Genomic DNA, 17,434 nt, shown 5'->3' on the forward strand with positions numbered 1-17,434 from the left:
GCTTATGCTAGTAATAATTTAACCTAGGGTTCATATTGAGAAAAATACCCATAGGTGAAATTTGTGTATTTTGATGTTTTATGATAGAATATGAGGTTTTAAATTATGTTAAATAACTTGTGCTACTCGGTTTTAAGTGAAAGCGAGTAAAAGCAGCATAATCGGTAAAAATACCTATTGTTCATAACTATATGATAGAGTGAGAATTTGATGTTGTTGTAGAAGAGAAAATGTTCAGCATATCATAAAACATAAGAATAAGGGCTGAAATTAAATTCCGAGCCTAGGGGCAAAATTGTAATTTTGTAAAAGTTAGGGGCAAAATGTAATTTTTCCATGATGTGATTTTTGGATTGAAATAAATAGTATGAGTATTAAATGAGCTAAATGTGTTATTATAGATCAAGAAAGACGCGGAATTGATCTCGAGCAGGGAAGGAAAAGTTTTGGACTAAATTGCAAAATTTCCACATTTTGCACCGAGGTAAGTTGTATGTAAATATTACAATAATTTCATATACATTCTTATATTTCAGCCTATTATATAAATATACTAGCTGATGTTAAAATATAAATCGACTATTGGAAGAATGGAAATAAATATAGAGAGAGATCCGGTTGAACATTGAGAGATCGAATGAAATAGAGGGCGTAGCTAGGTCACATGTATGATGCTTGAGTGCACATCATGTGTACAAGAAAGCTACGAGACACCTCAGTAGTAGCTAGGTCACATGTGTGATACGAGATGTATCCCATGTAGACAAGAGAGCTACGTGAAAGATAAATGTAGCTAGGTCGCATGCGTGATTCCAAGTGAAGGACACCATGTAGACAAGAGAGCTACGAGACAAATCGGCTAGGTCGCATGAGTGGTACTAAGTGTTCACCATGTGTACAAGAGAGCCGAACTAAATGAAGTATGATGGTGGGGATGTGTCTTTGAAACCATTAAATATCGAGGATTGATCCGAATTGTTCAACGGGATGGTTTTGTGGTGATATTGTGGTTTGGACCTACACTTTTGGTGAATGAAATGTGGTGAAAATGATTTGTGGTATATACATATATAAGATAAAATGAGGTTAGCATAAAGAATGTGTGAAAGAGTGAAATTAGCATTAAAACTGTTTTTAGATGGTAGCAGTGACGTGATTTTGAAAAATCACTAAAAATAGGAGGAATATAATTAGAAGTTGAATTAGATGTGAAATTAAAGTTTAATGAGTCTACTTTCATGTAAAAGAAACAGAGCAAGCAAAGGAATTCTATATTTTGAGATATTTACAATTGTATGTGACTTGCTCAGGATGAATATGTGATCCCCTGTTCCAACTTTGAAAAATCATTAAAAATTGTACAAAGCAAATTAAGAAATATAGTTTACATGCATAAATTCCTTATTGAGACTAGTTTTAAATGAAATAGACTTCAGGGTTTTTTGAATTGTGTACTGAGAGAAATTCAATTCGTAGTGAACAGAGGTCAGATCAGTCGAGCTGTGTAACAGGGGAAACTTTAACTAATAAAATGTACTAATCGGCTGAACCAAAAATTATAGAAAAAAATTAGCAAAAAGCTTTATGAGTCTAGATTCAGGGAAATTTTACGGATTTTAATTTCGAGTTTTGTAACTTGAGTTATGATTTATTTAGTGAATATGACGCAACAGAGACAGCTTAATCAAAGTGGAATGAATAGTGAAGTTAAAGTAGATATACTTGAATTGTTGTGTAAACATGTTAGATTCTTTAATTAGTATTTACATACTTACTTACTAAGCTATAAGCTTACTTTGTTTCTCTCTTTTGTCTTATAGTCTCCTCCGGCTTGCTCAGGAGTTAAGGATCGTGAAGATCTACCCGCACTATCATACTTTAGGGTATTTGAACTAAACGTTTTGAATTATGGCATGTATAGTAGGCTTAATTATTTTGTTACGTGTCATATTTGTCTAGGTTTAAAATATTAGTTACGAAGACTCGACCAGCTACTTTGTACAAGCCATTAAAGTTGGCTAATATTGTTCAAGACATATGTTATCGATGCACTATCAAATTGGATGACATATTTATATCTAGGTTATGTTTAATGGTATGTGTTATGTTCGGTAATACCTTGTATCTGTTAATGACGGTAACAGGTAAGGGGTGTTACACATCATTACATGCATCATCAACAAGCTTCACTTTTAGCATGCAATGGCTTTAACACAATATCAACTTTGGCCAAATACCATTTCCATGGCATAACAAGGATTTGAACCATGGCTAACATGAACATCAAGTTAGCAACTAAAACATGCATGAATCTCATGACACAACCTCATACATACCTTAATCTTGATGCAAGTTTAGCCAAATCTCCTCCTAGATCTCTTCTAAACAAAGAAAATGAAGCAAAAATCACTTCTTCCTCTTAGAAATTTCGGCCAAAGGAAGGAGGGAAAAAGATGAACAAATTTTTTTCTTTGCTTTTCTTTCACTCACGGCAAAAGGGGGGGAAAGGATGAGCAAATTTTTTATTTTTTTGTTTCTCTTCCTACATGCTTAATTTTTTTATCATTTATTACATCATGCATTAACAAAACATGTCATAACATGTTTTCCTTGCCCATATTCCCTTGTCATGGCCGGCCACTATACCATCTTTGGGGAAATTTGACATGCAAATCTCTTATTTTTGCATGCATGATCAACTAGTCATCACACATTTCCCCATCATACTTTCAAAGTTTACTACTAGGTCCTTTCTAGTGAAATTCACATTTATAACTCTAAATCGAAACATCAAAAATGTCACACATGAATTAACACATATTATAGGCATCAAAATAAATTATAAATTATTTTTATGCCTCAGTTTTGTGGTCCCGAAACCACATCCCGACTAGGGTCAATTTTGGGCTGTCACACACGAGGCCCAACACATACATTGAGAGCGGTTTGGGACCAAACCGAGAACTTAGAAATTTTTTCACTAAACAGACTCACACGCCCATGCAGGTGGGTCATCTAATCCCACACGCCCATGTGGCTTGGGACACGACCATGTCCATTGCCTATGTAACTCTCTATTTATGACGTCATGAACAAAATATGGTCACACGGCCAAGGCAAACGCCCGTGTGCTTAGGCCATGTGGACAATTAAATTTCATAATTTTTCCAAAAATAGGTGCAGACTTCACATGGCCAAGGCACATGCCCATGTCTTATGGCCGTGTTTCTCACACGGCTGTGTCTTAGCCCGTGTGTTTACTACTTGGCATTTTTTTTATATTAATTAGGGTGTAGGGGACACACGGCCAGAGCACAAGCCCATGAGGCGAGCCGTGTGTCACACACAGTCTAGACACATGCCCGTGTGTCTACCCGTGTAGACAAATTTAAGGCTATATTTCAAGCCATTTTCCACCCATATTTACACAAAACATTCATGGTTCCAAAGGTACTTAAACTCTCTCATGAATCTAATTTGTGTATTCAATTTCTCAACACTTTAGACTAGATTTGGGCTTCATATCATACCAACTCTATTGTACCAAGCACACATGTATCCATGAGCAATAGTTATTAAATTTGCATGCATGCATTCTCATATCAACTTATACACACACATAGTGATTATCATCATTCAGTCATCATCCACCAAGATCCATACCATACGGAATTGGGTCATACATGCATAAGTGAATAGGTTTACAACCCAATAGTCATTATAAGAAATATCTCATGGCCTTATACATAATGAATCATAACACCCTCATAAGCCAACACATTGGTTAAACTAATATGACATATAACAAAAAAACCAAGTTCCTATACATGCCATACTCAAAATAAAGAGACTAACTATACCCAAAAGATCCGATTGATAGTGTGATCGAGACTCTAACTCCCTTTGATCACCGAACAAGCTTAGCGAAACTATAAGAAAAAAGGAAAAGAGAGGGAGTAAGCATAAAGCTTAGTAAGCTTATATGTAAATAATAAGCAATGAAAATATGTAATTTCAACACACACATAACATCACTTAATTCATCACATTCTCCATAATCACTATAATCATATCCTATCTCGTTCAAATCTCACAATGTCTCATAGAACTCAAGATCATGATTTCTTCATTTTCATCATACCAAAATTGTATCATTTTGTATTCTCAATAACTACGAGCTTGGCGTACTTACCTGTACCCACTCAAGATAGCTATACCTCGCCATTCTTTTGTTACATCCTGGACTACCCGTTGAACCACTTGGAATACTAAGGGTTACTCAAGATATCATGTACACGAGGTAGGGTGTCAATGCCATATCCCAGATATGGTCTTACATGGGACCACATAATGATGCCAATGTTGTGTCCCAAACATGGTCTTATATGAGATCACACATATCGAAACTGATAGCCCAGTTGTGGTTTTACACAATGTCTCATTGTGATGCCAAAGCCATGTCCCGGACATGGTCTTACATGGGATCACATGTCACTGCCGAAGCCATATCCTAGAAATGGTCTTATACGGGAGCTCATCCACTCAAATGTCAAAACAATGATACCCTAAGTATTCCCGAGGTTTAATCGGCTTAAGTCACCACAATTCTTTAACAAACAACATCAATGACATTCACCAAGACAATTAAACCATTCGTATAACATCAAATATTAAGCACATAATTATATTAATTACACACAAACTTACCTTAGAACAAAATATGGACAATTACTTCGATTTATCCAAAATTTTGCTTTTTACCTAGTCAAGGCCCAAACTCTGTTTTTCCCCTAAACTTTGACATATTTACACTTTTGTCCCTAAACTCATAAAATGAAATGTGTCCAATTTCTTTGTTACCCAAGACTAGCCGATTCATATTCCTTCTTATAACAGTCCATATTTTTCATCAAATCACATTTTTGACACTTATTTTTGCATGTTTTACAAATAAGTCCTTTTTGGTGTTTTCATGAAATCACCTAGGAAAACATGTTTATCTAACACTAAACCTTCATATTCCTTCATAAATCATCAAAGTACATGCATGAAACACATGGGTAAATTTTTGAACATGAACCCTAGCTTAAAAAAATGGTAGAAATAGCTAGTTCATGTTTTAAAGATCTCAAAAACATAAAGAACATTAAAAACGGGGCTAGGATGTACTTACTATCAAGCTTGAAAGGTTGAAGAAACCCTAGCTATGGTGACTCTTCAAATTCGGCACAAGCATGAGAAGGATGAAGAGCTTTTGGCTTTATTTTCCCTTTTTATTCTTTTATTTACCAAAAGACAAAATTGCCCTTAAAGCCTTCCTTTAAAATTTTACCCATGCATGTCTATTTTTGTCCATAAAAATAGAAATTGGGAAAATTTCTATTTAAGGACCTCTAACTACTAATCTAAAGCCATTTCATACTTAAAACTTCTAGAATCTTTAATTTTGAAACTTTAACAATTTAGTCCCTAAAGTTAAATTGGACACTTTACACATATAATTTCTTCATGAAATTTTCACACAAGCATGTAATCATAACATAGACCTCATAAAAATCACAAAATAATTATTTCTATTTTGAATTCATGGTCTCAAAACCACTTTTCTGACTAGACCCTAATTTAAGATTGTTACAGGTATGTAACACCCGTAACCCATATCCGTCGTCGAAATAGGGTCCTAAGGTATTACTGAACAAAAGCACGACTCTGAACATTCACGCAAGTCATATTCATATATGAAAACGAATGTCTAATTAATTGTTAATCATGAAATTATTAATACATAATACATAAAGAAAATTACAAATCATATAATGAACATGTTAATGATATTCGAATATCTAATAAACATCAATCATTTTACGTCATATTTCTAAACATGTATAAATTTAAATCAAATAAAATCTAACACAAGGCATTTTAGAAATTAACTTATACAGCATTAATAACCCATAAATGATCAAATAAATTTCAATGAATCTTATACACATTTTAATCATAATGAAATGGAACTATTGCCTAACATCAATAATGATGCTAATCAAGCTTAGTTCACATACTAAAAGTATACTTAATCAATTACTTATAGTTAACCATTTTATAACACAATAGCGACTTAAATTGCACTCATTTTACATGCCAAAATGTATATACACCACTAGTCTTTTTACCACCAATTCGGACATTTAAACATTACATAAAACACATATAATGTTGAATATCACCTGCCTAATACATGTTATACCTTAGTTAACAAAATAACCATTATTTACCTTGTGGCCGACGCATATAAACCAAACTCCTTAACATTACATAAATTGAACATACCTTCTATATAAGCCCAAACCAAGGTTAATTGTATAAATAACCATGAGCATTATAATTAACCATATTCATTGTCTCATTTTAACAAAGCATATTAACCAACTTCACACATATTTATATATAAAAATCATATCCGAATCAACCAATATTCTTACGAACAGGTATATATATTTTTCCCATGATAGGTGCATCAAATACTTAGATACATAAATGCAAAAACTGAATCATTTTAACTAAGAGTGACACATCAACATGATTCATACTATAAATATATCATGTCCAACTCTTTCAAACCACATCCAAATCATCAAGCACTTCAATCACATATCACATATACTTCTATCCATGAATAACCTTAGCCAAACCATTCACATGCATATCCTAAGTAGTCAACCATTTTTAAAGCTTGTAGTACCTAACATAAATATTATACATTCATAGCACATAACCTTATGACTAAAATGTATTTAAACCATACTTAACATAACCGAATTCAAACATAAAAGGTTAGCCATTTTCGCATGGTTTATATTATACAAAACCAAAATCGAACATTTCAAATAACAATCTAGCCTATATATTCCATAGGTTTGAAAACTCAGCTTATAAAATACCGAAGACAGTCGATAGTGTGATAAGCTTCTCTGACGATTCCCAAGCTCGAAACTTGAATCCAAAATCTATAAAACAGAGGTAAACATGAACACACACAGAATAAGCTTTTATAGCTTAGTAAGTCATAAGCAAATAAACAGCGTAATTACATAATCAAATCATTTAAACTAAACCAAATTATACGATCATAGTTACTTTAAATCTTAACCTTACAAATTCATGTATTTTATATGTACTTCCACATGTATATTATTCATGGCCGAATGAACATATATATATTTCATCAAACTATCATTCAATTTCCAAACCAAAATATATTTATCATAACTAGTACATATACTTTTATATGCATAAATTCATAGGTCAAGGATAATAATCACATACATATTTATAAGCAAAATATCCTTCAATTTCAAAGCTATACATTAATATGTGAGCACATATATGTATACTCATAAATCAAAATACAGCACCTTATGCATAAACATGGTAATGAACGAATGAACACTTTTATATATAAAGATACATTACTAACTATCTTTCAATGGCCAAGCCAAAACACATTTTTCATACCAAATACATATACATTTATATGTATACACTCGTAAGTCGAAGTACAACAATCATACATATATTCATCTCAATGGCCGAATATACTACCAATTGCATATATTCAAAAATAATTTCAATAATGTTCATATTAAATATTTACAAGGCCGAATACTTTTTTTCACATTCACATATAATTTTTACTTTACTTCAAATATGTTTGCATCAAAGATTAAGTAACTTACTCACTTTATTTCAAATAGGTAAAAAACCAATTCATACCTGATCATTTTAACTCACTTTTGCACATTTGATCACAGCTAAATGATGCCCGATGAACCATTCAGAATTGGATAGGACACTCGGATAATCACACATATATCGTACAATGCCAACGTCCCAAACGTGGTCTTACATGTAACCACATATCGATGCCACTGTCCCAGATAGGGTCTTACTTGTACACATATATCAGAGTCACATATCGATGCCATGGTCTTACTCGCACATCACATATCGAAATCCTATGTCATGACATGGTCATTCGTTTTTCCCCGATCCAAATCTGATTTCTTTGGTTCTTGATCTAAACATATTCAAATTAAGCTCATTCAAATATATTTTCATTCAATTTAGTCCAAAAACACATAAATGGGTAAATTTCCATTTTACCCCTAACATTTACACTTTTTACAATTTAGTCCCTATTGCACAAAACACAAAACATTCAAAATTTCAAGATACCCATGTTTGGCCGAATATTCCTAGTGTTCATACAAGCCCATATTTTGCATTTATTTCACATTTTAGTCCCTCAAATTATTATTTTTGCAATTTAATCCTAATTACTCAAAATCATCAAAAACTCCAATACAAAATATGTTAATCTAAAACATATCTTTCATATTTCATCATCAAACAACAAAAATCACAAGCTCTCAACAATGGCACAACTCAAAATATTCATCAAAATCAAAAATTCAAGAATGGGTTTTGTAGTACTCGAAGCAACGATCTCAAAAACGTAAAAATTAGCAAAAACCAAGTAAAAACGAACCTTGAATCAACTTGGAAGATGATCGAACCCTTGAAAAATTATTCTTTTCTTTATGTTTTTCATATTCAGTCATGAGAATAAAATAAAACTTTGGCTTTTTAATTATATGTTTATATTATATACTTATTATTACATATTTTACTATTATAACCTTAGTAATAAAATTATAAAATCATATATAACATACTCATTATCTTCCATTCTTTCCTCAATTGGGCTAATTGCAACATAAAGGCTTCCATTTAGAAAGCCACTAACAATTCAAGCCTTATGCTTTTAACCATCAAATTTTTAATTTACGCGATTAAGTCCTTTTATTTAATCAGATACCTAAACGACAAAATTAAATCACGAAAATTTCACAGATATAAATTCACACAAAATAAACATAGAAAATATTTTTTAAATATTTTTTTGACTGGGATTCGTGGTCCCGAAACCACCGTTCCTATTAGGGTCTAAATTGGGTTGTTACAACTCTCCCCCCTTAGGAATTTTCGTCCCCGAAAATTTTACGATGAGTAGGTTCGGATAACTTTCTCTCATTGCGTCTTTTGGCTCCCACGTTGTTTCTTTTTTAAACCCGTGTTTATGCCACAGCACTTTAAGTAACGGAATTTTCTTATTTCGCAATTCTTTAATTTTGTAAGCCAGAATACGAATCAGTTCTTCTTCATATGTTATATCAGACTTAATCTCAATCTCAGACGAATTAATCACATGTGAGGGATCAGATCGATATCTTTGAAGCATTGAAACATGGAATACATTGTGAATCTTTTCTAGCTTAGATGGGAATACAGTCTATAAGCAACTGACCTGATACGCTTTATAATCTTATAGTACCCAATAAATCTCAGACTCAATTTGCCTTTACAACCGAATCTAAGTATTTCCTTTCACGATAAAACTTTCAAAATAACTTTGTTCCCGATCTGAAACTCTATATCTTTTCGTTCCAAGTCCGCAAATGATTTCTGACGATCTGAAGCCGTTTTTAGACTTTTATAGATTACTTTTACTTTCTGTTTAGTCTCTGTGATTAATTTGACCCTGTATATCTTATTTCTACTAAGCTCAACCCAATACAATGATGTATGACATTTACGATTGTATAAAGCCTCATAAGGTGCCATTTTATTGTACACAAATCCACTCAGAGATAGATATCGTTCCCACGTACCTTCGAACTAAAAAATGCAACATTTCAATATATCCTCAAGTATCTGAATAACTCATTTAGTCTGACCATCTGTTTGTAGATGGAAAGCTGTGCTGAAATGTAATTTTGTACCTATAGCATCATGAAGTTTCTTCCAAAACTGCGATGTATACCTCCGATCTCTATTTGAAACAACAGAAATAGGCACACCGTGTAATTTCACAATCTGAGAAACATATAACCCAGCAAGCTTATCAAGCGAATAATCAGTGCGAACCAGAACAAAATTAGTTGATTTAGTTAATCTCCCCACAATAATCCAGACTGCATCTTTCTTGCTCGGTGTCAACGGTACATCGGGTACAAATCCATCGTGACTCTGTCCCATTTCCACTCGGGTATCATAATCGACTGAAGCAATCTAAAAGGTACCTGATACTCGGCTTTTTACTTGGTGAACCGACAATCAACTACTATGGGCTTCATTCAAAATCATCTGAATCAACATCTGAATTCCTCAAAACACATATTTGGTTTTTAAACCTCAGACAATCTTCAGCATCAACTCGAAACTCTGAATCAACCTTCAAATCACCTTGGACCTACTTTGCTAACAAATCATTATCAACTTTTTGAGTATCACAAATTTTTCTGAATAAATAATGGTCTTACTTTTAATTCAACTATTATTAAACCATCATCAGACATAGCTATATGCGCATTCATTGTACATAAAGCAAATAGTGATTTTCAGCTTAAAACATCAGTAACATTAGCCTTTCCCGGATGGTAGTCAATCACAAGCTCTTAGTCTTTTAACAATTCTAACCATAAGGAATCACAAGATGTCTCTGTGTACTTCATTATTAGAATATACTTCAACCCGTTCACTGACACATGATTGAGCTTCGTAAACTCTTTGTTCAATTTAGGCTAAATCAAAACTAATATTTTAGTGAATAATGTCTTCATGCAGAAGAAAGCTTCAACAATTGAACTAACTTTAATTTACCACAACATTTCTCAGATAAAATTGTTCCAATAGACATAATTCTATATCAAATCCTCAAGAATACAAGTTTTACTTCCATACTATCCTTCAGATCACACATGTATATTTAAAGTTTATTTCTGATCTAGTGGATAGATTCAAACTCATATAACCTAGTTACATTTTCAATCAAATAATTTCGAATCAAATTAAACCACAGAATTGGTCTTTTTGAATAAATATTTTCTTCTCATTAGAAAGAATAATCCAGATATATCTGTATATATATATACCACAATCATCAAATAGAAATCAAATTGTCTGTAATATCCCAAATTAGGGCCTAATCAAAATAATGGTTTCGTGACCACAAATCCGAGATAGAAATAATTATTTTATGATTATTTTGAGTCTATGATATGATTGCATGATTGTGTGAAAATTTCGTGAAGAAATTCTATGCATAAAGTGCTTAATTTGAAGTTAGGGACTAAATTGAATAAGTTGCAAAACTTGCATTCTAGAAGTTTCTAGTATGAAATTGCTTTGAAATATTAATTAGGAGGTCTTAAATAGAAATTTTACCAATTTCAAAGTTTATGGACAAATATTGGAGATGAATGGAATTTTTGGAAAGTTTAGTAGTAAGGGCATTTTGGTCATTTAGGGGTAAAATGAATTAAAATACAAAATTAAAAGCCAATTTTGCTCATCTTCTTCACCATGGACGTGTATACCAAGGGAGACTCCATGGATAGGGTTTCCAATCTTCCAATCTCGATTGTAAGTCTGTTCTAGCCTTGTTTTTAATGATTTTTACGTTTTTGGAGTCCTAGTAACTTGATTTAGCTTATGCTAGCAATAATTCAACCTAGGGTTCATATTTGGAAAAATACCCATAGGTGAAATTTGTGTATTTTGGTGTTTTATGATATAATATGATGTTTTAAATTATGTTATACAACTTGTGCTACTCGGTTTTAAGTGAAAACGAGCAAAAGGGCTTAATCGGTAAAAATACCTAATAGTCATAAGTACATGTTAGAGTGAGAATTTGATGTTGCCATAGAAGGGAAAAATGATCAGCATGTCATAAAACATAAGAAAATAGGATGAAGTTTAATTTTCAAACCTTGGGGCAAAAGTGCAAATATGCAAAAGTTTAGGGGTCAAAATGAAAATTTTTAAAAATATGATTTTTGGACCCGTATGAATATTGTGAATAATTATTAGGCTAAATGTGATATTATAGATGAAGGAAATTGAGATTCGGGCTTAAATCGGGAAAATACAAGGTTATGGACTAAAATGGTAAATTGTTGTTTCTGGATCGAGGTAAGTTCGTATGATAATAATAATGCAATGTTATGTTTGAATTATATTTCTTACTATTATTGCATATATTTTATGATTTAATATATTGGAAAAGTTGATGGAATGGTGTTTATGATGTGGAAATATGACATGAAAGAATGTTACATGAAATGCAAGAAAATGAAGATACATGACAAGTGATATATGAAATATGTGATATATGTTATGTAAATTCTTAAAAGCTGATTTGATATTTGAGTTGTGTCTTATTATACTATGAATGGACAATTGGTACTATGGATAGTGAGATCGACACTTCGAGTAAATTCGTACATAAATAATCTATCGATTCTTTTATGTTATTATATTTTGATATCATATGAACGTGGTCGCCTATCAAATGGTTATTTGATGTAAATTATGAATTTAAATTGATTACGGACAATTTAGTAAAATGTTGAAAAGTGAGGAATTTCCGATTGAACCTTGAAATAAAAACGATACGAATGATCTATTGTGAGGTCGCATGTGTAGTACTAAGTGCAGGCTACTATGCGTACCCGAAAACTGTGATCACGTGTGTAGTACTAAGTGCAAGCTACTACGTGTATCAGATGGTTAGGTCATGTGTGTAGTACTAAGTGTAGGCTACTACGTGTACCGGATAATTGGTCGCATGTGTAGTACTATGTGAAGGCTACTATGCGTACCAGATAGCTTTGGCTCCAAGTGTGAAAATATGTGTAGGCAATTGAGTATCAATTATTATTCCGAAGAGTTCATCGGGAAAATAGATTAAGTAAAAATACAATTGAACATGATTATATGATGAATAAGTGTAGGTATATGTTTATGAAAAATTATGAGCAATGTGCTCGATAATTGGGTGAATTTCGATAAGACAAAATGGATTAAGTGGAATTATGTAAGAATGAATTTTAGTGGTAAAACAGTGTTGGACAGCAGCAGTTGCATGACTTTGAAAATTCACTAAAAATTGTGGAAGTTGAATAAAAATTCAAATGATATATGAAAATAAATCTTAATGAGTTTATTTTCACATAAAAGAAACAAGGGAAGCAAAAGAATTCTATATTGTGTGATATCTGAATTCTTGTGAAACAGGGTCTGAATGAATTCGAGATCCACCATTTTGACTTTAGAAATTCACCATAAATTTTAAAAAAATTATTAAGAGTCATACCTTACATGGATGGATTCCTTATTGAGACAATTTTTAAGGGAAACAAACTGCATGGTCGTTAGAATTCTGTACAAGGAGAACTTTGGTTTGTAGTGCACAGAGGTCAGAGTAGTCGTACTCTGAAACAGGGGAGAATTTAACTAATAAATTGTACTAATTGGCTAAACCAAAAATTCTGGAAATTTTATGGGAGAAATATATAATATGAATCTAATTTCAAGAAAAATTAACGAAACTAAATTTGGAGTTTTGTAGCTTCAGATATGAATGATTTAGTAATCAGTAACTCGATAACACATCTTAACTTTGAATATGTGTAATTGTACAATTATAGTGTTTTATCTTGAAAAGCATGGTAGTAATTGCTTATTATTTTCATATGAACATACTAAGCGTAAAGCTTACCCATCCTCTCCATTTCTTCAGTATTGGCAGGTCGGCTCAGGTTTGGAGATCGTCGGAGGCAAAATCACACTATCAAACTATCATTTTTGGGAAAATTAATTCAAATATTAGAAATATCAAGTGAGTGGCATGTATAGGAAGTTGGTTTGTGATATGTATTTTTATTATGATTTTGACCTTACGTATCAGTCTGCATTGAGTTATCGTATATGATCATGAGATGTGGTCCTTATCCATTATGGTTTATAAGTTTAATTAATTGTGCCATGTCCTACGTTTTGATGTGATGATATAGTTAGCTTTGTTTGTTATGCATGTGTTCGAAAAGTTTTGAATTAAATGAAATTTTATGGCCCCATTTTCATCTATGTGTATTGTTAAGTCTGGTAATGCCTCGTACTCTGTTCTGGCCTTGGATACGGGTAAGGAGTGGTACATTGTCATAATAGGATTATCGTCTTACCCGTGACAATAGATAATATCCTGGCTATTAATGAATCAAGTATGATTTGAACGACAACCAATGCAGAAGCACAATTTTTATAACTCTGATAACAATGCTGTTGTACTCTCAAATTTCAAACAGATATTATGATTATAATAGATATAACCATTTCCATCAGATAGAAATCTCTTACAGATAATCACACGGGATCATAAGAAAAGCAGAATAGTGAGATTTGAATAGTCTGATGCTTCATAGAATATCTAAGAATTACAACCCATATAGAATGATATCAATCCAAATGATATCAATCCAAATGACCCAAAAAAGATCTAGAAAGAATAATGTTGCTCACTAATACTGAAATCCACAATAACAGAAGCAATATAATCTTCACATATTTTCAACAGAACAATAGCCAGCAGAAACAGAGTATTAGCATTATACAGATTTCACCATCGTCTTTCATATCCACACAAAGGAATAAATACCAAAGAAAGACATAGCAATGTTGAATACAACCCCAAACAAACCAACGATACTTTCGTCTATTAATATGTTTAGCCAATGTTCTTTTATGATAAGAATTCCTTCTGAAATTAAACAGTCACATATACTTCTGAGAATAAATATACACATAGAATGCCCAAAAGGAATCATAATAACTGCCCAACTATAACCACTACATTCAGCCCTCAATAAAATTCAAACATCATTTCAACTGTCTAATTCTGCCATCAGAAATTTTCACATTATCCCTTCACTAACAGAAATCAATTCAGAAAAGATTTTATCTAATATTTTCCTTAGTTAACATACCTGAATAGGTCATTTGTTCAGAGATAACTTCTTCTTTAGCAATGATGTCACATAATCTGAATAATGCGCAGAACTATCCAATATCTCTTTTAATACTAGCTTCATTTGCTGATTCAATCTCTTTTCTGGCCACATTATTAATTTTTTCGGACACGGACCTCTGTAACTCCACACTCTTGAGCTTATTCAACCCAGATCTTATAGATTTCACAATATCATTTCACTAATAAGGGGGGTGAGGGTAATAAAGCCTTAAATTTAACTTACATATAAATACACATAACACATACTTTTACAAATAGTCAATTCATTAATATTTTCACATTGTCCAAACATTTAATAAACATTTGCTTTTAATCACCTTTGTTCTTAACACTTAATTTATATACCAACTCAAATCATTAATTCGTAACCAAAACATTTCAGATAGCAATTACAACTCACATATCATAATCTATATGTTCATTTAATTATAACATTTGTCAACATCAATATATCATACTCTTCGATCCATACCTTTATGAGTTTCAACTTATCATCATCACATTTCCATTCAAACATTCGAGTACACATTTTGTACTATCAAAATTAGCTCAGTTGAAAACATATTTGTCTCATCAAAATAATTTTCGTCAAAGTAAGAAGATATCATACTATCACAGGTTAAATATGGCATGTATAATTAGACTCACATACACTATGGTAGTCCTAGAAATGAACAAATATAGCTCTGATACCAACAAAATGTAACATCCCTACCCCGTATCTGTCGTCGGAATAGGGTCCTGAGGTATTACTGAACAAAAGCATGACTCTAAACATTCACGCAAGTCATATTCATATGTGTAAGCGAATGTCTAATAAATTGTTAAACATGAAATTATTAATACATAATACATAAAAAAATTACAAATCATATAATAAACATGTTAATGATATTCAAATATCTAATAAACAACAATCATTTTTCGTCATATTTTTATACATGTATAAATTTAAATCAAATAAAATCTAACACAAGGCATTTTAGAAATTAACTTATACGGCATTAATAATCCATAAATGATCAAATAAATTTCAATGAATAAATAAAACTTATACACATTTTAATCATAATGAAATGGAACTATTGCCGAACATCAATAGTGATGCTAATCAAGCTTAGTTCACATACTAAAAGTATACTTAATCAATTACTTATAGTTAACCATTTTATAACACAGTAGCGACTTAAATTGCACTCATTTTACATGCCAAAATGTGTATACACCACTAGACTTTTTACCACCAATTCGGACATTTAAACATTACATAAAACACATATACTGTTGAGTATCACCTGTCTAATACATGTTATACCTTAGTTAACAAAACAACCATTATTTACCTTGTGGTCGATGCATATAAACCAAACTCGTTAACATTACATAAATTGAACAACCTTTTATATAAGTCCAAACCAAGGTTAATTGTATACATAACCATGAGCATTATAATTAACCATATTCATTGTCTCATTTTAACAAAGCATATTAACCAACTTCACATCATATCAGAATCAACCAATATTCTTACGAACAGGTATATATATTTTTCCCATGATAGGTGCATCAAATACTTAGATACATAAATGCAAAAACTGAATCATTATAACTAAGAGTGACACATCAACATGATTCATACTATAAGTATATCATGTCCGACTCTTTCAAACCATATCCAAATCATCAAGCACTTCAATCACATATCACATATACTTCTGTCCATGAATAACCTTAGCCGAACCATTCACATGCATATCCTAAGTAGTCAACCATTTTTAAAGCTTGTAGTACCTAACACAAATATTATACATTCATAGCACATAACCTTATGACTAAAATGAATTTAAACCATACTTAACATAACCAAATTCAAACATAAAAGGGTTAGCCATTTTTGCATGGCTTAGATTATACAAAACCAAAATCCAACATTTCAAATCACAATCTAGCCTATATATGCCATAGGTTCGAAAACTCAGCTTATAAAATACAGAAGACAGTCGATAGTGTGATAAGCTTCTCTGACGATTCCCGGACTCTAAACTTCAATCCAAAACCAATAAAACAGAGGTAAACATGAACACACACAGAGTAAGCTTTTATAGCTTAGTAAGTCATAAGCAAATAAACAACGTAATTACATAATCAAATCATTTAAACTAAACTAAATTATACTATCAAAGTTACTTTAAATCTTAACCTTACAAATTCATGTATTTTATATGTACTTCCACATGTATATTATTCATGGCGAATGAACATATATATATATATATTTCATCAAACTATCATTCAATTTCCAAACCAAAATATCTTTATCATAACTAGTACATATACTCTTATATGCATAAATTCATAGGTCAACGATAATATCACATACATATTTATATTATATGGCCGAATACACGTACATATTTATAAGCAAAATATCCTTCAATTTCAAAGCTATATATTAATATGTGAGCACATATATGTATACTCATAAATCAAAATACAGCACCT

Source organism: Gossypium arboreum, chromosome 6, assembly GCF_025698485.1.
Source record: "Gossypium arboreum isolate Shixiya-1 chromosome 6, ASM2569848v2, whole genome shotgun sequence".
Classification (NCBI taxonomy): domain Eukaryota; kingdom Viridiplantae; phylum Streptophyta; class Magnoliopsida; order Malvales; family Malvaceae; genus Gossypium; species Gossypium arboreum.